Source organism: Pseudorca crassidens, chromosome 5, assembly GCF_039906515.1.
Source record: "Pseudorca crassidens isolate mPseCra1 chromosome 5, mPseCra1.hap1, whole genome shotgun sequence".
In the NCBI taxonomy this organism is placed as follows: domain Eukaryota; kingdom Metazoa; phylum Chordata; class Mammalia; order Artiodactyla; family Delphinidae; genus Pseudorca; species Pseudorca crassidens.
The window spans coordinates 35168214-35188769 of NC_090300.1; the positions used below are offsets into that span (position 1 = coordinate 35168214).

Sequence of the window (20556 nt, forward strand, 5' to 3'; positions counted from 1 at the left end):
TCTGTAGGTTGTCTTTTTGTTTTGTTTATGGTTTCCTTTGTTATGCAAAAGCTTTTAAGTTTAATTAGGTCCCATTTGTTTTTTTGTTTGTTCATTTCGTTTTTATTCCCACTAATCCAGGATATGGATCCAAAAAGATATTGTTGCGATTTATGTAAACTGACCTAATCTTCCTAGGAAGATTACATTTAGGAGACTATTACACTCTTGTCTTTTTTTTTGTGGGGGCGTACATATTTTATAATCTCCTCTTTTTTTTCAGAGCTCAGGGCACCAATCCATTCCTTCTTAAACAAGTCTTCTCTCCTATGTACTGAACAAGAGATATCCCTACTTCTTAGGGACCTGCCTTGTTCACAGGCAAGGCGGGACAACTTTATTGAGTCACAACTGTTTTCCAATCCCTGGTCAAGTTTAGTTGAGACACTGACTCAAGGTAGGCCAATCATGTTTTCTCTCCTAGGAACCTGGAATTGAAGCACTGGAATACTGTCAATTAGGTGAGAGCTCTGGGTCTTAAAGTCCTACAGAATTGATGGCTGAGACCACTGTTTTGGGGCATCCCACAATGAGCAACATGGCAGGAGAAGCTGGTGTCAAGAAAACAGAACACATATAACACAGAGAGAAAGAGAGAGAGGAGTATGTTCAGTTTCTAAAATTGCAGTGAACTGATGTGCTCCCTGTGTATTTTTCCTATAAATAAACTTTTTACAAATATATCTTTTTTTATGTTATTTTTTATTTTTTTGCGGTACGCGGGCCTCTCACTGTTGTGGGCTCTCCCGCCGCAGAGCACAGGCTCCGGACGCGCAGGCCCAGCGGCCATGGCTCACGGGCCCAGCCGCTCCGCGGCATGTGGGATCTTTCTGGACCGGGGCACGAACCCGTGTCCCCCGCATTGGCAGGCAGACTCTCAACCACTGCACCCCAGGGAAGCCCACAAATATATCTTTAAGTGGATATTTATTCCTTACAACCAATCATTTTCTATGACATGAAAACATACACCTTCATTGATATTCTCTCTCCATTTTTCTTTCAGCTCTTGCTTTCATAATACTCTACTGCATTTCCTCTCCTGGTCTTTCTTCATTTAATCTGTAACCAAAAAAACTTCACCATATGTAATGGATACGTAATGTGTTTTTTTGTTGTTTTTTTTTTTTTTTTAGCAGCCTAGAGTCTTTTGGACATTCTAATCTTTGATTATAATGGGGCAGTTGAGCAATACATGTGTCCATGTGCCTACTTTTAAGACCAAAGCAACAACATATATTGAAAGGGGGAAATCATTACCCTTCTGAAAGTGAGTGGCAATGTTGTGCTCTTCAGTTAAAGGGCCTCATTCCATGACACATCCTGTCCCTACATTCTGAGGATGGTACGTCTTTTCCAGGCTGGCCATTCTGGATCCAGGCCCAATCTGACATCAATCAGTACAATTTCAGTGATCAGGCCTACAATGCAGATCAGTGTTTCCCAACCTTTCTTGAATAATGAATGTTTTTTAAAAAATAATACTGTGAACCTCCTTAGGAATTTAAAAAATTATTTTAAAAAAATTTCTTATGACACAAGATAAAGGAGTTTTAAGTAAAAATATTTCATCTTAGTTCAGCATATTATTAAAGCTTTATTATAAAGCTCATGTGGGAAAGTCTTTAATTATACTGTTAATATTTAAGGACAAATTTTGACTTCTATTCACAGTAGATGAACTGTTTTATCACGGAAAGAAAATCACATGTTGTCAAATAAAATTGTCAAAAAATTAAAAGATGGATTAACAACCAATATCCTGGGAAAACCACAGTTCGAAAAGGTACATGCACCCCAGTGTTCACTGCAGCACTATTTATAATAGTCAAGACATGGATGCAACCTAAATGTCCATCAACAGAGGAATGGATAAAGAAGATGTGGTACATATATACAATGGAATATTACTCCGCCATAAAAAAAGAATGAAATGCTATTTGCAGCAACATGGATGGACCTAGATATTATCATACTAAGTAAAGTAAGTCAGACAGAGAAAGACAAATATCCTATGATATTACTTACATGTGGAATCTAAAAGAAACATACAAATGAATTTATTTACAAAACAGAAACAGACTCACAGACTTCGAAAACAAACTTATGGTTACCAAAGGGGATAGGTGCAGGGAGGGATAAATTAGGAGTTTGGGATTAACATATACACACTACTATATATAAAATAGATAATCACCAAGGACCTACTGTATAGCACAGGGAACTCTACTCAATATTTTGTAATAACCTATATGGGAAAGAATCTAAAAAAGAATGGATGTATGTATAACGGAATCACTTTGCTGTATACCTGAAACTAAAAGAACACTGTAAATCAACTGTACGCTAATATAAAATTAAATTTAATAAATGGACTTGGCACCAAATGTATATTGAGATGTAGGCTGAAATTTAATCCACATTATAGCAGCCAAAACGAACAAACGTTAAAAACCTGATACTTGGAATTCTTCCATTTTGAGCTTATAAAAATCAACTCTTATTTTGATAATGTGGAGGTTTAGTTTTTTGTTTGTTTGTTTGTTTTTTAAATAAATTCATTTATTTATTTATTTTTGGCTGAGTTGGGTCTTTGTTGCTGAGTGCGGGCTTTCTCTAGTTGTGGCGAGTGGGGTCTACTCTATGTTGCGGTGTGTGGGCTTCTCATTGCGGTGGCTTCTCTTGTTGCGGAACACGGGCTCTAGGCGTGCGGGCTTCAGTAGTCGTGGTTCATGGGCTCTAGAGCGCAGGCTCAGTAGTTGTGGTGCCCGGGCTTAGTTGCTCCACAGCATGTGGGATCTTCCCGGACCAGGGCTCAAACCCGTGTCCCCTGCATTGGCAGGCAGATTCTTAACCACTGCACCACCAGGGAAGCCCTGGAGGTTTAGTTTAATCAAGATAGAAGAAATGGTTTCATGCTGCTCTTTGAGAGAAGTTCTCAGCAAACATATACTTCAGATCTTTATCACCAATAAACAAAAAGCCAGTTGGACAGAATAACCCTGTATATTTTTTCTTTTTCATATTTTCAAGTGTTTAAATCTTTCCTTTTGAGAATCTGAAGTACCTAAACAGAATAAGATCAATGATAATAAAATAAACATCCAGCTATCTATAACACTAGTTGTATAGTAAGTTGAAAATGAATTCTTTTTAGAGCAAACCTCTTCCTTATTTCATACCACATGGAGTCTCTCAATTGACAATTCATTTTAGAAATGAAATCATCTGAATTTGATTAGACCCCTTCTATGTTTCATGATATTCAATACAGTATCTTTACCTTGCTATTTGTATTTGGTTAACCAACCTGAAATTATTTTCTCTAGAGTAGCTTTAAGAATAGGAAATAGCAAATGCCAATTATAAGCATGTATGAATACACATGACTTTAAACTAAGGCATGCCTGGCTAATGTTTTTATATTTAAAATGATTAAAAAAACCTTTTTATTTTGAGTTAATTATAGATTTCCAGAAGAACTGCAAAGAGAATACAGAGAATTCCCTTATACCCTTCACCCAGCTTCCTTTAATCATGTAGTTTTTTAAGTATTAGAAACATCTTGATATTTCATAAAAATTTTGATCAGATGAATGCAAATTACGTATTTCATAAAGAGCATCTTGAAATAGTTTTGCAGAACTATCATTTTTCATGCTCCTCATTAATCTATGATATCTTGACATGTGTTTCACACATGTTCCATCTTTAACCAACAATCCATTATGAGTACAAATTAAACTATACTTAAAACTAAGAACACTTAAAAACAGTATAATGGTCCTTCTTAAACTCTTCCAAACAGTAGAAGAGGAGGGAATACTTCCAAACTCATTTTACTTTATTATTTAAAAAAAACTTTTATTGGAGTATAGTTGATTTACAATGTTGTGTTAGTTTCAGGTGTACAGCAAAGTGAATTATTATAAATATACATATATCCACTCTTTTTTAGATTCTTTTCCCATATAGGCCATTACAGATTACTGAGTAGAGTTCCCTGTGCTATAGAGTAGGTCGTTATTACTTATCTATTTTATATATGGTACTGTGTATATGTCAGTCCCAATCTACCAATTTATCCCCCCCCCCACTCCCTGGTAACCATAAGTTTGTTTTCTACATCTGTGACTCTACTTCTGTTTTGTAAATAAGTTTATTTGTACCCTATTTTTTTAGATTCCACATATAAGTGGTATCATATGATACTTGTCTTTCTCTGTCTGACTTGCTTCACTCATTATGACAACTCTACGTCTGTCTATGTTGCTGCAAATGGCATTATTTTGCTCTTTTTACGGCTGAGTAATATTCCACTGTATATATGTACCACATCTTCTTTACCCATTCCTCTGTTGATGGGCATTTAGGTTGCTTCCATGACCTGGCTATTGTAAACAGTGCTGCAATGAACACCGGGGTGGGGTGCATGTATCTTTTCGAATTATGGTTTTCTCTGGGTATATGCTCAGTAGTGGGATTGCTGGGTCATATGGTATTTCTAATTTTAGTTTTTTAAACAACCTCCATACTGTTCTCCAGAGTGGCTGTACCAATTTACATTCCCACCAACAGGGTAGGAGGGTTCTTTTCTCCACACTCTCTCCAGCATTTACTGTTTGTAGATTTTTTTGATGATGTCCATTCTGACAAGTGTAAGGTGATACCTCATTGTAGTTTTGATTTGCATTTCTCTAATGATTAGTGATGCTGAGCCTCATTTCATGTGCTTTTAGGCCATCTGTATGTCTTTGGAGAAATGTCTATTTAGATCTTCCACCCATGTTTTGATTGGGTTATTTCCTTTTTTTGATATTGAGCTGCATGAGCTGTTTGTATGTTTTGGAGATTAATCCCTTGTCAGTTGCATCATTTGCAAATATTTTCTCCCATTCTGAGGGTTGTCTTTTTGTTTTGTTTATGGTTTCCTTTGCTGTGCAAAAGCTTTTAAGTTTAATTAGCTCCCATTTGTTTATTTTTGTTTTTATTTTCATTACTCTAGGAGGTGGATCAAAAAAGATCTTGCTGTCATTTATGTCAAAGAGTGTTCTGCCTATGTTTTCCTCTAAGAGTTTTATAGTGTCCAGCCTTACATTTAGGTCTTTAATCCATTTTGAGTTTATTTTTGTGTATGATGTTAGGGAGTGTTCTAATTTCATTCTTTTATATGTAGCTGTCCAGTTTTCCCAGCACCACTTGTTAAAGAGACTGTCTTTTCTCCATTGTATATTCTTGCCTCCTTTGTCATAGATTAGAAGACCGTAGGTACGTGGGTCAAACCCTTTTTATGAGGCCAGCAATACCCTTAATTCAACCAGACAACAACATTATAAAAAAAGAAAATTACATGCCAATATCTTTGATGAACAAAGATGAGATGAAAATCCTTAACAAAATATTAGCAAATTGAAATCAACAATACAGTAAAAGAATAATATACCATGGTCAAGTGGAATCTATTCCAGGGATGCAAGGATGGTTCAACGCCCACAAATCAATCAATATGACACACTGCATTAACAAAATGAAGGATAAAAAGCATATGATCATCTCAATAAATGCAGAAAAAGCATTTGCCAAAAATCACAATCCATTCATGATAAAAACTCTCATCAAACTGGGAATAGAGGAAATATACCTCAACATAAGAGAGGCCATATATGACAAGCTCACAGCTAGCATGAGATTCAACAGTGAAAAGCTGAAAGCTTTTCCTCTAATATCGGGAACAAGACAAGGAGACCCACTCTTACCACATTTATTCAACATAGTATTTGAAGTCCTAGCCAGAGTATTCAGGAAGAAAAAGAAGTAAAGGAATTCAAATCAGAAAGGAAGAAATAGGGCTTCCCTGGTGGCACAGTGGTTGAGAGTCCACCTGCCGATGCAGGGGACATTGGTTCGTGCCCTGGTCCGGGAAGATCCCACATGCAGTGGAGCGGCTGGGCCCGTGAGCCATGGCCGCTGAGCCTGCGCGTCCGGAGCCTGTGCTCCGCAACAGGAGAGGCCACAACAGTGAGAGGCCCACGTACCAAAAAAAAAGAAAGGAAGAAATAAAACTATATTCACAAACGACACAGTATTACATATAGAAAACTCTAAAAACTCTACTAAAAAACTGTCAGGACTAATAAACAAATTCAGTAAACTTGTAGGATACAAAATCAATACACAAAAATCAGCTGCACTTCTATATGCTAATAATGAGCCATCAGAATGAGAAATTAAGAAAACAACAGCATTTACACTTGCATTAAAAAGAATAAAATACCTAGGAATAAAGGGTGCTCAACATCACTCATCATCAGAGGAATATAAATCAAAACCACAATGAGCTATCACTTCACACCTGTTAGAATGGCTATTATCAGGAAGACAACAAGTAATAAGCATTGGCCAGGATGTGGAGAAAGGGGAACCCTTGTGCAAGGTAAAGTAAATTGGTGCAGCCCCTAGGGAAAACAATATGGAGGTTCCTCAAAAGATTAAAAATAGAACTACCATATGATCCAGCAATTCCACTTCTGGGTATGTATCTGAAAGAAATGAAAACACTAACTTGAAAAGGTATCTGCACTCCCATGTTCACTGAAGCTTTATAATAGCTAAGACATGGAAACAACCCAAGTTGCTTTTTAAATGGGAAAAACATTTAAATAACTGGTTTATTAATTTCCAAAAAGCAATTACTGATACAGAAACTATTATTGCCTTCAATTATATGAATTGATTCTAAGATCAATTTATAAGCTAATTCTAACATTTCACATGGAAGTGGAAATGTGAAAGAGCCAAGAGAACCTTGGCTGGGGGGCGGGGGCAACAAAGACAAAGTAGTAGCAATATTTTTTCCTTAAACTGAGCAGTGGATAACAAGTGTTCATTGTACTGCTATGCTTTACATCTTACACATGTTTTATAAATATTGTGCTGTAGATGTTTAATTTTTTTTTTTTTGGCGGTACGCGGGCCTCTCACTGTTGTGGCCTCTCCCATTGCGGAGCACAGGCTCTGGACACGCAGGCTCAGCGGCCATGGCTCACGGGCCCAGCCGCTCCGCGGCATGTGGGATCTTCCCGGACGGGGGCATGAACCCGTTGTCCCCTGCATCGGCAGATGGATTCTCAACCACTGCACCACCAGGGAAGCCTGATGTTTAATATTTTTAAAAAGAACAAAGAAAGAAGACCTTGCCTACCAAAAAATCACAATTTATTATCAAGCTATAGTAATTAAAAGTGTGTTAATGTCACAGAAGCAAAGATCAATGGAACTAAATAGAGTCCTAAAACCAACCTATACATATATGAGAATCTATTAACTGATAATTTGACATGCCACTTATTAGAAAAATTATTATTCAAATGGATAGCCAACTGAACAAGAGTCCTCTCTTACACTATTCACAAAAATAAATTCCAGATGAATTAAAGATTTAAATTTTATATAAAAGTATAAGAAAATGTAAGATACTATGTTTATATCTTAAGGCAGGAAAGACATCCATTTAAAAGTTAGTTAAAAAAAAAGTTAGTAAAAAAAAAAAAGTAAAGTCAAAAGCCATGAAAGCAAAGATAGGTAAATCTGACATCAAAATTAAAAACCATTACTAACAAAGGGAGAGGACTACAACAGATTGGAGGAAAATGTACCATTTTCATAAATAAAGAATGAGTATCTAGAAGCCAAAGAACTCCTATAAATAAATAAAAAGTATTCACTATCTGCATATAACAGGAAAAAACAAAAATAAGCGTGCTTAAACAAAACAGAAGTTAAATTTCTCTTATGCAAAAGAAGTTGAGGGCTGGTGCAGCAGCTTGACCAAATGCTCAGAGACCCAGACTTTCTGGCTCACTGAGCTACCACCATGGTCCTCATAGTCTAGGATGGCTGGTAGAGCTCCAGTCATTACATCTGTGTTCCAATATATAGAATGTGTGAAGGGATGAGGGAGTGCCTCCTCTCTTGAAGGAGCCTTCAGAAAGTCATATCAAACCCTTCTGCTTATGTATTGTTAGCTAAAACTTACCTAGTTATACTTAGCTCCAAGAAAGCCAAAGAATATAGTCTTCTGGATGGGCAGCAATGGACCTGGCTAAAAACTGGGGTTCCTATTACTAAAGATGAAGGAAGAATGGATCACAGGAGGTAACCAGCAGTCTTTGCTATGCAATCCGAATAGAAAAGAAAAAAAGAAATACAAATGGTCAAAAACTAGAAAAGATGGTCAACCACATGGAAATAAAAATTAAAACAAGGGGAGAGGAGTTTAAAAAACTTTTGAGAGAGGCAAAAATTTGCAAGTTGGTGAAGGCATGAGGATTTTTGTCCTCTGTTAATTTTTTACTTTTAACAAAGAGAATGTATTCTATATTCCTAGTGTAACTAAAAGTAATAAAAATATTTTATTTATTAAAAAACATAAACACATTACTGCTTTTAATTATATTACATATTATATAGTTAAATAATATTAGTATAGATACCTTGGGGACCAATTTGGCATTATCTATTAAAATTTTGATTATATGACTATATGACCCAGTAATTCCATCTTTCAGTTGTTTATACAATATAAACATTCACACATTTGCATAAGTACAAGGATGTTCATTGCAGTAATGTTTAAAAGAGGAAAAACTGGAAACAACCCAAGTGTTCATCATCAGGGGAATAGACCTACTTAATTTTTTTCATAGCACTATTACCACTATCTGAAATTACATTATTTATTTATCTACTTATTTGTCATCTAGGAAATTAGCTCATCTAGGAAAAGAGTAGAGGCAAGGAGAACATATTTATATAATACTTGTTTGGTTAAAAATTCATTAGAAATAATGCATTGTCTTTTAAAATAATGAATCAAAACAGACACCATTCCAGCCTTTAATAACATGATCCCGCCAGAAGGCCCTCATGAAGGCCTGCAGGTTTACAGACAAGCTGAGAAACAATGACGCAGATGAAACCTCTTAACCTGCTATCCAGAGAGACCGTCATTGGACATGATCTGTTGCCCTTTTCTTTAGAGTCTGAGGCATTTCACAGTAGAATCAACACACTCTCTTCATTATGTGGAACCCTTAACTGCCTTTAATACATGGATTTCAATACTGCTGCCAACACTGAGTGAACCTCCACTCACTGAGCAGGGCCTGCCATGGGAAAGAGGTACCAACTAGAATGCCAGGAGAATGCCAAGATTGCCAAGACGTACCATGCTGACAGAAGACAAAATGCTGACACCTGAGCCACAGTGCTCGGGGCTTGGCACTGGTAGGAGTGCTGTGTTCATCAGTACTCATAGCAGGAGCATTCCAGGGCTCCATTCTCAAGGCTGTGAAACAGGGACTATGCCTGTGATCACGAAATGGAAGGGCTCAGTGTGCCTTTGCTATGATTTCTAAGTCCTTAATGACATACCCATTCACAGACACTAATCTCTGCTTTTTATTTCTAACCTCACAGACAAGCAGTTTTCAAACTGCTTAAAACAAAACAAAACAAAACTGGAGGGACTCAGTTCAAAAGAAAGCTTAAAGATGAATAAACATATGGGGGCATGGGAGAGAAATAGCCTCAATGCTCAGTCTTGGGGGGATGGGAGGAACACCCAGATTATTGAGAGATCTGGGAAGAAGAGTTTGAAATGGAAGGGAGTGCTGGGGAAAATGAACTTTAACAAAGACCTGAGAGAAGGAGCTTTGTAGATATTAGGGGAAAGCAAAGGTCCTGAGGCAGGGATGTAGCTGCTTTGTTGAAGGAAGAACAAGAACCATTTGTGACTGGGACAAAGTAAGCACAGGGGAGAGTTGTAGGAGATGAGGTCAGGGAAGTAAAAGGGGGGTTAGATTATATAGGGCCTTGTAGGTAAGTGTAAAGCCTCTGATCAGAGAACTTACTTTTAACAGGGTCCCTCTAGCTGCTAGGAGAGCAAGGACAGAAGCAGGGAAAAAGAGGCTATGACAGTAATCCAGGTGAGATACAATGGTGGTTTGGACAAGGTAGAAGCAGTAGAGATATTGGGATGTGACCAATTCTAGATACATTCTGAATGTAGAGCCAAGAGGGTTTGCTGATAGACTGAATGTGGGGTGAAAGAGAAAGAAGAGAGTCAAAGATGTTGCCAAGGTTTTTGGCCTGGGTTCCTGGAAGAATGGAGCTGCTATTTACCGAGATGGGACAGGCTGTGGGAAGAGTGGGTTTTAGAGGGGAAGAGGAGGAGTTCCGTTTTGAGATGTCTGTTAGATATCCAAATGGAGAGGTCACGTAGGCACTTTGATATCAGAGTATGAGATTCAGAGAAGAGGTCTAACTTGGAGAAAAAAATTGGTAGTCCTTGGTGGTAGGATTGGTGTATATTTAAGGTCATGAGACTGGGTGAAATGACAAGAAAATAGGGTTGATAAGGAAGAATAGAGGTTTGAGGAATAAACAGCTCTCCAATTTTCAGAGGTCAGTTAGATGATGAAAACAAAAAGACTGAGAAGGAATCACCAGTAAGGTAGGAGGAAATCCAGAGAATGTAGTACTCTGGAAGCTAAGTGAAGAAAGCATTTCAAAGAAAGGAATAATCAACTGTGCAAAATGCTGTTGAAAGGTCAAGTAAGAAAAAGACTCAAAACTTACTCACTGGAGTTAGCAATGTGGAGGGTAAAGGCCTGACTCAAGAGAGAGGACTCAAGAGAGACTGGTGGAAAGGAACTGGACTGAGTCAGTTAGACAACAGAGAGGAACAGATTTGGAGGAGGATGCAGGGTCAAGAGAGAGTTTGGACTTGTATCATAAGGCACTGTATCTCTAGTATCTAGCAAAGTGCCAAGCACATAGTGGTAACTCAATAAATATTTGTTGATTGAGGTGAATGAGATCACTAACCACTGAATCAGGAAATAGTCTTAGTTCTAGAAGTTTAAAGGCTGATACATTGATATGTGAGAATTCTTGGTTCAATAAAAAGAACTGCCTTTATTCTCCTTCAAAGCCTGAAAACTCTTTAGTTTTGAAAACTATGACTCACACACCTAGAACAGCTATCCCTAAATTTGAGAAGAGGGACTTCCCTGGTGGCGTGGTGGTTAAGAATCCAAGCAATGGTCCGGGAAAATCCCACGTGCCACGGAGCCACTAAGCCCGTGTGCCACAACTATAGAGCCTGCAATCTAGAGCCCGAGAGCCACAACTACTGAGCCCATGTGCCACAACTACTGAAGCCTGCGTGCCTAGAGCCCGTGCTCCACAATAAGAGAAGCCACCACAATGAGAAGCCCATGCACCACAACGAAGAGTAGCCCCCTCTCGCCGCAACTAGAGAAAGCCCACATGCAGCAACGAAGACCCAACACAGCCAAAAAAAAAATAATAATAATAATAAATAAATAAATTTATTTAAAAAATAAATAAATTTGAGAGGAATAGCAACAGAATTTGACAAATGGATGCTCTACAAGAAAATATACCTTTAATTTTGGATGGGTACAACATATCCAAATACCTTTTGTACCTGGGACTCTGTGACTGGCTGGATCCCAGCCCTCTAGTTATGTCATGACTCACTATGCACTAGAATGGAAGACCCTTGGTGGTTGCTGAAGGATCATACCACTCTTGGTGGTATCTGACAAGGGTCTAGTAATCAATATATAAAGAACTCTTAACTACTCAACAACAAAAAAGACAAACAGCCCAATTAAAAAACAGGCAAAGAACTTGAATAGACATCTCTCCAAAGAAAATATACAAATGGCCAACAAACACGTTAAAAGATGCACAACATCATTAGTCACTAGAGAAATGCAAATCAAAATCACAGTGAGATATCACTTCACAACCACGAGGATGGCCATAACCAAAACCAAACCAAAACCAGAAAATAACAAGTGTTGACAAGGACGTGGAGAAACTATAACTTTCAAACACTGATACTGGAAATGTAAAATGGTGCAGTTGCCGTGGAAAAGTTTGGTAGTTCCTCAAAAAGTTAAACATAGAATCACCATATGATCCAGCAATTCCACTCCTAGGTATATACACAAAAGAATTGAAACAGGTATTCAAGTAAAAACTTGCACACGAAAGCTCTTGGCAGCACTATCTACAGTAGCCAGAAGGTGTAAACAACTGAAATGTCCATCAACTCATAAACGGATAAACAAAAGGTGGTATATCCTTTCAGTGGAATTATTATTCAAAGACAGGAATGAATATTATTCAAAGAAAGGAACACATGCCACAACACGAATGAACCTTGTAAACATCATGCTAAATGAAAGAAGCAGCCAGATACAGGAAGTCTCATTTTGTGTGATTCCATTTATATGAAATGTCCAAAATAAACAACTCCATAGAGAAAGCAAGCAAACTGGTGGTTTCCAGGAAATAGGGGGAGAAAGGGATGGGGAATAACTGCTTAATGGGTACATGGCTTACTTCTGGGGTGATAAAAAATGTTCTGGAATTAGATAATGGTTATGGTTGCACAACACTGTGAATGTATTGAGATTCACTGATTGTACACTTTAAAATGATTAAAATGGTTAATTTTATGTTATGTGAATTTTAACTCAATAAAAGCAAGTCACACAGCTCACACTTGACAGATCAAGGTCATGCACTGACGAACTGACTCTAAATCCTATTACCATGCAACCACTGTTGTCTCCTTTACAAACCAAAGGAGCTCTGGACAACTTTGGCAGTGAACTTTTCCCTCCATCTATCACCATCAGGCATAGTACCTAACTATATTTGCAATAAAAGAATTCCTACAATTGCCTAAGCACATAAAAGTTTCTAAACAAAATATTTTCTTATCATAAACTCCCAGTATAAACCTTAAACCAAAGTCTGCTATTCATGTCACAAAGTCATCCTTCATTTAGAAGTTAACCATCGTGCACCTGATGAACCAATGACAGCTATGAAGGACAATCCCTTACAAGATGATACTCCTGTTTGCAAAAAGAGTACAGCAATGGGGCTTATGCCTTCAACTAATAAATACCATTCTTCACTAATAATCCTTGGCATTTTCCAACCCCTGTGGTTTCTGTTTTGCTGGTAGATCACAACTCTTAGAAACATGAAGTGTAAAACTGACCTTTAAACTCTCTTGTGCCAGATTGAGGTTGCCAGTGAGGCAGAAATGGATAAATGACAGATTGGTAGTGAACATCTGCATTACAACCCACTCCAGAGAGTCATTCTAATCCAAAGTCTTCAAGGTAACAGCATTCATACAACCTTTTGGAAACCAAAGTTTGTTTGGTGTTCTCTTCTTCTGCTTCTCTCTGAGCTCAATGAGGGCCTAATTCTCCAACTTATATCCATACCCTTTAATCACCATCAATGATAAAGATTTCAAAGTATGAGAAATGTTACATACACGCAACTGGAAAACCAAACTGCAATATCAAGTTAATTAGAAAAAAACACAGCTGCAAAAACTATCCCTAGGGGGCTTCCCTGGTGGTGCAGTGGTTGAGAGTCCACCTGCCGATGCAGGGGACACGGGTTCGTGCCCCGGTCTGGGAAGATCCCACATGCCGCGGAGCGGCTGGGCCCGTGAGCCATGGCCGCTGAGCTTGCGCGTCCGGAGCCTGTGCTCCGCAACGGGAGAGGCCACAACAGTGAGAGGCCCGCGTACCGCAAGAAAAAAAAAAAAACTATCCCTAGGAATGACAGCTAGATACATATTCCCTGACATAGCCAAGTATTCCATTTTCAACGTGCCAACAATCTGGTCTTTGTTCATCAGTTCACTGAAAGGATGATGTCAGGGTCACTGGAGCCCTGCTGGTCCTTAGGAGTTCTATGGCTTTCCAGATAAGAAAGAGACTAAGGGCCTAATCACCAACATCTGAGCCTCAAGGGTCCTGGCAAAATATCTCCTCAGTGAAAAGCACAAAGTCTCCAAAACAAATATAAGCAAGACCCCTCTGAAATGGGGTAGACAGGTAATCAGGCACGACTGAGATATGTCCCTGAAAAGTCAGGAGAAGCATTTGGGTAACCAACACAGACTAAGCACCTACCATAGAGACATGTAAGACACCTCCCCCTGCCTCATCACTCCCCTTTTGGTTAAACATCTCAAAAGATTTTTCCAACATTCACCATTTCCATTTCCTTACTTTCTATCCACTTCAATCTGGCTTCTGCCTTTTTCAATCTAAAACGGTTGTTGCTAAGGTCAAAGACTCCATTTGCTAAATTCAGTACATCATTTTATGTCTACATCTTTACTTGATGACTCCTCTTTTTAAAATATTCTCTTCCCTTGCCTTTCATGACACATCTTAAACTGGAATTAAATTTGAAAGTGAGTTTCTAAGACAAAAACCGAGTATATTTAAATTACTCTCGAAAATTCTTTAAATGGCCTATTAAGTAAAGCCTAACTGATTTTTGTATGCATAACTCTATACAGTAATGAACAGCATCTATGTATGCATGCATGCAAAAAAAAAAACACAACAGTAAGTATACCTGCGAAATAGAACACTTTCTTTCATCTAATTAGAAACACCTTCAAATATATTCGGTTAAGTTTGCATACCTTAAGGGCAAGCAAGGTGTCATTCCACTGTACCTCTGGCCACTTCTCATCCCTCTCCTGGGGTTACCCTCCTTGACCCAACTTTGAAATGCTGGGCCTGAGCCCTCTTCTCTTCTTAATCTCTATAGATGGTTCTCAATTGCCACTGCTCAGTGGAATCACCTGAGGACCTTTTAAAAATCCCAGGCTGCAATTCAGAGCAAGCAAACAGAAAGAGAAATTGAGGTAGGCCCCAGCATCAGTATTTTTTAACCATTCAATGTTTCCAATGTGTAGCCAAAATGAGAATCACTATTCTATACTCTCTCCCTACAGCAGGCATCACACACTCATATGCCTACACAGTCAGAGAAGAAAATAAACAAAGCAGGCCAGGAATAAGTTTTAGGGAGTGGTAGGCTCTTTGGTGGACTAGAAAGCAGCTGGGATCAGCTGTGACAGAGCTCCAATCAACTGCTCTCATATGGGAAAGCCAGCTCAGTAGTGCTGCATCTTCTCACTTTTAAAGAAAAGCTCCAAAATCTGGATTTTCATGGGAAATCTTCAGATTTTAAATTACTGGCAACTAACTCAAAATTAAACAACAACAACAAAAACCACTGTATATGAAAAACAACACACATCTGTAAACCAGATTCAGCTCTGGGCTGTGGGTGTACAACCTCTGTGCGGGGTAATTCCATCTACACCCTTCAATTTACACCTAAATATTTATATCCCCAGTCCATCACACCCTTCTGGGCTCTGGATTTGAATTATCAAATGCTTATGTGACATCTCCACTTCTCACCAGTCCCAAAGTGAACTGTAATTTAAACCACCTTAACCATTTATTCTTCCAATGTTCTCTAGCTCAGGTAACACCATTCACCTGGCTGGGTAAGTGAGAATCCTGGGCTTTATTCTATACACGTATTTCTCCCTCTCACTGCTTGTACTGTATCAATCAACAAATCCTATCAATTATGCCTCCTAAATATATCCCTTGCATCCATTTACTTCTCTCCATCTCCTCTGCTACCAACTTGGTCCCAGCTATCAGTTTTTCTCTACCTTTCCACAGTGTAGTTTTCCCTCTGTATCCATGGATGTAAACCTGCAGATATGGAGGGCTGACTGTATTACGCCATCTTATATAAGGGACTTGAGCATCCGTGGATTTTGCTATCCAGGGGGGTCCTGGAACCAATCCCCAGCAGATACCAAAGGCTGACTGTATTAGCCAGCTCAGGTAGCCATAATAAAATACCATAGACTGGGTGGCTTAAACAACAGAAATTAACATTCTTACAGTTTTGGAGGATAGAAGTCCCAGATCAAGGTCCAGCAAGGTTGGTTTCTGGTAAGGACTCTCTTCCTGGCTTGTAAATGGCTATGTTCTCACTATGAGCACATGGCCTTCCCTTCCTCCTCTTCTTATAAGGCCACCAATTTTATTGGATTAGGGCCCCAACCATTATGACCTCATTTAACTTTAATTACCTCCTAAAGACTATCTTCAAATATAGTCACATTAGGGCTTAGGGCTTCAAAGAGCAATTTTAGGGGGACACAATTCACTTTATAACACACTGTAATCTTAGTTAGAATCAGTTTTCTCCAACATCCACTCATTTCCTTCCAAGCTATTCTCTCCAATATGACCAGAGTAATCTTTTACAACCACAAATATTTACAAATGTGTGTGTGTATATATCTGACCCAACAATTCCACTTCTAGGAATTTATCCTACAAATATATTCACACACATGTGAACTAGCATATGCATAGTATGATTTGTTATAGTAAATTACTGGAAACAATTTAAATGTCCCTCAACAGAGGAACACAGTTTAAATGTCCCTCAGTAGAGGATCCATTAAATAATCTGTGTATCTATACAATGGAATACTATACAGTCATTCAAAGAATGACTATAAGAAAACTATATATTAGAATGGAAAGATTTCCAGGATATTGTTAAGAGAACAAAACAAGGAACAGAACAGTGTGTACAGTATGCTACCATTTGTGTAAACAACAGGAGGAAAGAATATGCATTTGCTTGAATGCCACAGAAAATGTCTAGAATGATACATAAAACTACTAACAGTGGTTATCCTGCTGGAAGGTATGAGGAAAGTGGCAGCTGGGGGAGGAAATAAGACCCACTGCAGACATTCTGATCTAATGGGCCTGGAGCATGGCCCAGGCACTAGTATTGTTTTAAGTTCCTCTAGTGATTCTGATAAACAGGCTGGACTGAGAACTGCTGCTCACCGTGCCTTCACCTACTTTCCCAGCTTCATTTTGTATCATCCGGCCCCTATCACTCTCCATCCTCCAGCCATACTGGCCTCTGAATTCCCAGAAAAGGTCCTGCTCCTTCTGCCTGGAATACAGTCCCCCAAAGCTTTACCTTGTAACTTCTATTTATTCTTCAGTCTACCTCCCCTTATAGGTTACTTCCCAAAGAAACCCCTAGTTTCCAAACTAGGTCAGTACCACTTTTTGATGTACTCAGAGAACGCTGTACTTCCAGAATCTATCACAATTGTAACGAGGAACTGTATAATTATACATGTATGTGTCTGTCACTCTCTTTAGACTGTAAGGTCCAGGAGTTTAGAGACCACATCCGTGGCTTTTACCACTGTATTCCCAGACCTAAATTAAGGTCTGGCTGGCAAGGTAGGCTCTCTCTCAGATGTTTGTTAAATGAATGACTGCTCTTACCTTCAAACCCAGCAGAGTAGAAAAAATGACACAGAAGCAAATGAGGACAATGCAGTGTCATTAGTGTTAAGACAAGCAGTCCCTTTAGAACAGTGGTTCTCAACTGGGGGTGATTTTGGCCCTCCCAGGGGACATCTGGCAATGTCTAGAGGCATTTTTGAGTGTGGGTGGTGTGGGGTGTGTGACTGTTTGACTGTCACAACTGTGTGTGTATGCAGGCGGACTACTGGTAACTATTAACTAGAGGTCAGGAATGCTGCTAAACATCCTATAGTGCACAGGATAGCCTCCACGAGAAGAATTATCTGGTCCAAAATGTCAGTGGTACGTCTAATTTAGAGGACGGTCATACTCAAAAGGGTGATCAATTCTATTCCAGGCAATGGGGTTTTTCGGGGGGGGGGAGGTGGGGTGAGGAGGATGTCAAGAAAAACTTCAGAGAGGAAGTAAAGCTTTAAGCTGTGTGTTGAAGGGTGGTATGGACCATATCAGTGTATACTGTTTGCCAGAAGTAATGCGAAGCCTCTGAAGCGTTTAAAAGCAAAGTTATGGTTTGAACAGGTACCCACCTCAAGTAGCCCATACCCCAATATTACTCATCTCTTTTATTCCCTTCTTGCTGAAACGAAACTTTCATTCTCTTAGGGCAGTGGTTTCAGCTAAACATTAAGGCCAAATTAAGTCAGACTAAGATAAAGTCGTATAGCCCTTTCAATCTCCAGAATGTTAGCTGTATTTTAAAATATGCAAATACTTATGAATACAAATAAATCTTTAACTGCTTAAAGTTCAGATTATTCGTAGATAAAGCTATTTTTTGAACTCAACAGCCAGGTTGGTCCTGGTAAAGACTTCTCCAAAGCTTTCCATTTAAAAAAAAACTTCTTTCCTCTGTCCTCAATTTCTGAGCTCCCAGAGTTAGAAAAGATTCAAGTTTTTCCACAAGTATCTCATGCTATAAGTTCTTCTGCCAGAGAGGACAGGATGCAATAAGTGTGAATAAACTGTATGTATAAATTAGTCTATAGATTTTTTAAAAGGCTTTCACTAAAAGTCATGGATACTCCTGGAAGAAATGAAATTGAGGTAATTTAAAATAGTATGACCAAAAAAGAAAACGGTGTTTTACTATAACACAAGCCTGTTGCCTACTGAGCTAGAAACACACTCTGCTCTAGTACGGCTATTCTTAGGGTCTCAGACTGGGTGCTCTCTCTATGAGAAACTGAGGCCTGAGACTAACGAAGAACAAAGAAAAATGCTTGGCTCGGAAGGTTTGGGCGATGTTTTGTACATAAAAGATTTGAGGAGGAAGACTTCCTCAGATTTTGGAAGGCATACTAATCACTCTTTTTTTGCTTACGTGTTAAAAATTTTTATTTCGTGTTTCCAGACCACTTCCTAATAAGAAAATACCTTATAATTTACAAAGAGCAATTTATCCTCCCTTACATTTGCTGACCACTAAAACTGGATACAGTTTCCTTAAGCTTTACCAGAGTCAGAGGATTGGGAATAATGTGAGCATAGCAGAGTTCAGATGCAACATCAACTCCAAGGCCGGCCAGCTGGTTTCCATCGAGAGGTCCCCCAGGAGCAAGCCCCTCCGAGGCGGCGGCCGGGGTCGGCGCGGGAGTGAGACCCACCGGGGCGGCCCAGCGGCGGCCGCGGGGCAAGGCCGGGGTCAGCCCGACTCCTGTTTACCTTTGTTTCAGGTACTCCCTTTCCCAGCCGGGCCCGGGATCCCGCCCGAGGCCGCGAGCTGGTGACACATCCTTCTTTGGCCAAGTCGGGCCGAGGTTGGTCAGGGGGCGGGGAAGGAAAATAAAGGCTCAGCGCCTAACGACGTGACTCTCAGTTCTTCCAAAACGTTGGCATCTGTTTCTCTGCCAAGCTTTCCTATTAACAAGTTCCCGAGGGTTGTACGGGCGAACTGGCCCCCCAGCCCCCCGAAAGTGGGAGGGACCAGGCCGTCCCCCGCCTTCCCTCCTCCGTGGGCGCCCCCGGGACAGGCCGTTTCCACACCTCCCGGGCTGACAAGGCCCGGGACCGAGCCGGTCGTGCGGCGGCGCCCGCACCGCCTCGAACCCCGACTTGCGCGGCTCAGCAAGCAGGGCCAGCGCCGCGCTGCCCTGCCGACCCCGCCGGCCCCTGGGGCCAGGCCGGTCCCCGCCCTCAGGCCCCGTCCCCGCCCGCCCGGGCCTCCGCGCACCGCCCCCCTCCCTCGCCACAACCCGCGGGCCGAACGCGGGACGCGAGGGCTCCGAGCCGCGCGGCGGGCGGCCCCACGCTTACCTCAGCGCTCGCGGCTCCTCCTCTGGCTGCTGCCTCCGCTCGCGCACAGCCTTGGCCGCCAGGGCTCCGGGCGGCGCGGGATGTGGGCTGGGAAAGCGGCGCGTGAGGAGCTGAGGCCCAAGCGCGCCCCGCCCAGCCGCCCGTCCACCCCCTCCCATCCCTCAGCCCCACCCGCTGCTGTGGGCTCGGCGCCCCGCCCCTCCCGCCAGGCTCCGCCCCTCCCAGCGGACCCCGCCCACTCTGCCGGCCAGAGAGTGAAAGGGGGCACTCAGGGGCGCCGCAAGAGCCGCCAGGGCCGCTGTACGTGCAGTCCCTTGTATGGCAGGCCTGCGGGGATGCGATTCGTAGTGCTTACTACGATTTGGCGGATGAGAGTTTCACTCTCTGGTTTATTATTACTGTTATCGTTGTTGTTATCTTCATTTAGTTGTTTTGCCCTCCTGTAGCCGACTGGATGGCTCCATTGAGGCCAGAGGCGGTGGACAGGTAGCCCTCACCGCTGACCAGACACTCCCTGTCACTCCGATCCTACCTACCTGTGGCCAGCACCTGCGCCACATGTCATTATGATATAGTGAACAAGTTGTGTGAATTTTGAAAGAAGAGATATTTATTTTTAACAGTTATTGTTAAATATAACACAAATATAGAAAGCCGTATAAAACCAATGTACAACTTATGAATTATCCTGAGACATAACACCCTTATAACCACTCCTGAGATTTAACACCATGTGAAATGGTCTGGTTTAAAACATAAATCTCATCGCGCTGGGGGGACTCAACTTGGGAAGGTCCTCTCAAAATTGCCTTCCTTGTAACTGACACAGGAACTCATAGGCCACCTGCCCACAATCATGTGCTAAGAGCACATATGAAAAATGTGAAACAGTGAAATTCTTAATTAAAAAGATAAATCAATAAATACATAAATATGTAAA

General features: G+C 40.5%; 1 protein-coding gene across 5 annotated transcripts in view; it reads right to left on the reverse strand.

The window, feature by feature from the left end:
- PPP2R3A (protein phosphatase 2 regulatory subunit B''alpha) overlaps positions 1 to 19751 on the reverse strand; it is a 222791-nt gene extending 203040 nt beyond the window's left edge. Inside the window, exon 1 of one of the 5 annotated variants that reach the window (XM_067737736.1) lies at positions 19617 to 19751. The gene's annotated coding sequence lies outside the window, so the exon portion shown is untranslated. Of the gene's footprint in view, positions 1 to 8074; positions 8207 to 19025; positions 19199 to 19616 lie in introns of those variants that run through there. The other 4 variants (XM_067737738.1, XM_067737739.1, XM_067737737.1 and 1 more) reach the window with 4 other exon arrangements.
- Between the last annotated feature and the right edge of the window lie 805 nt (positions 19752 to 20556).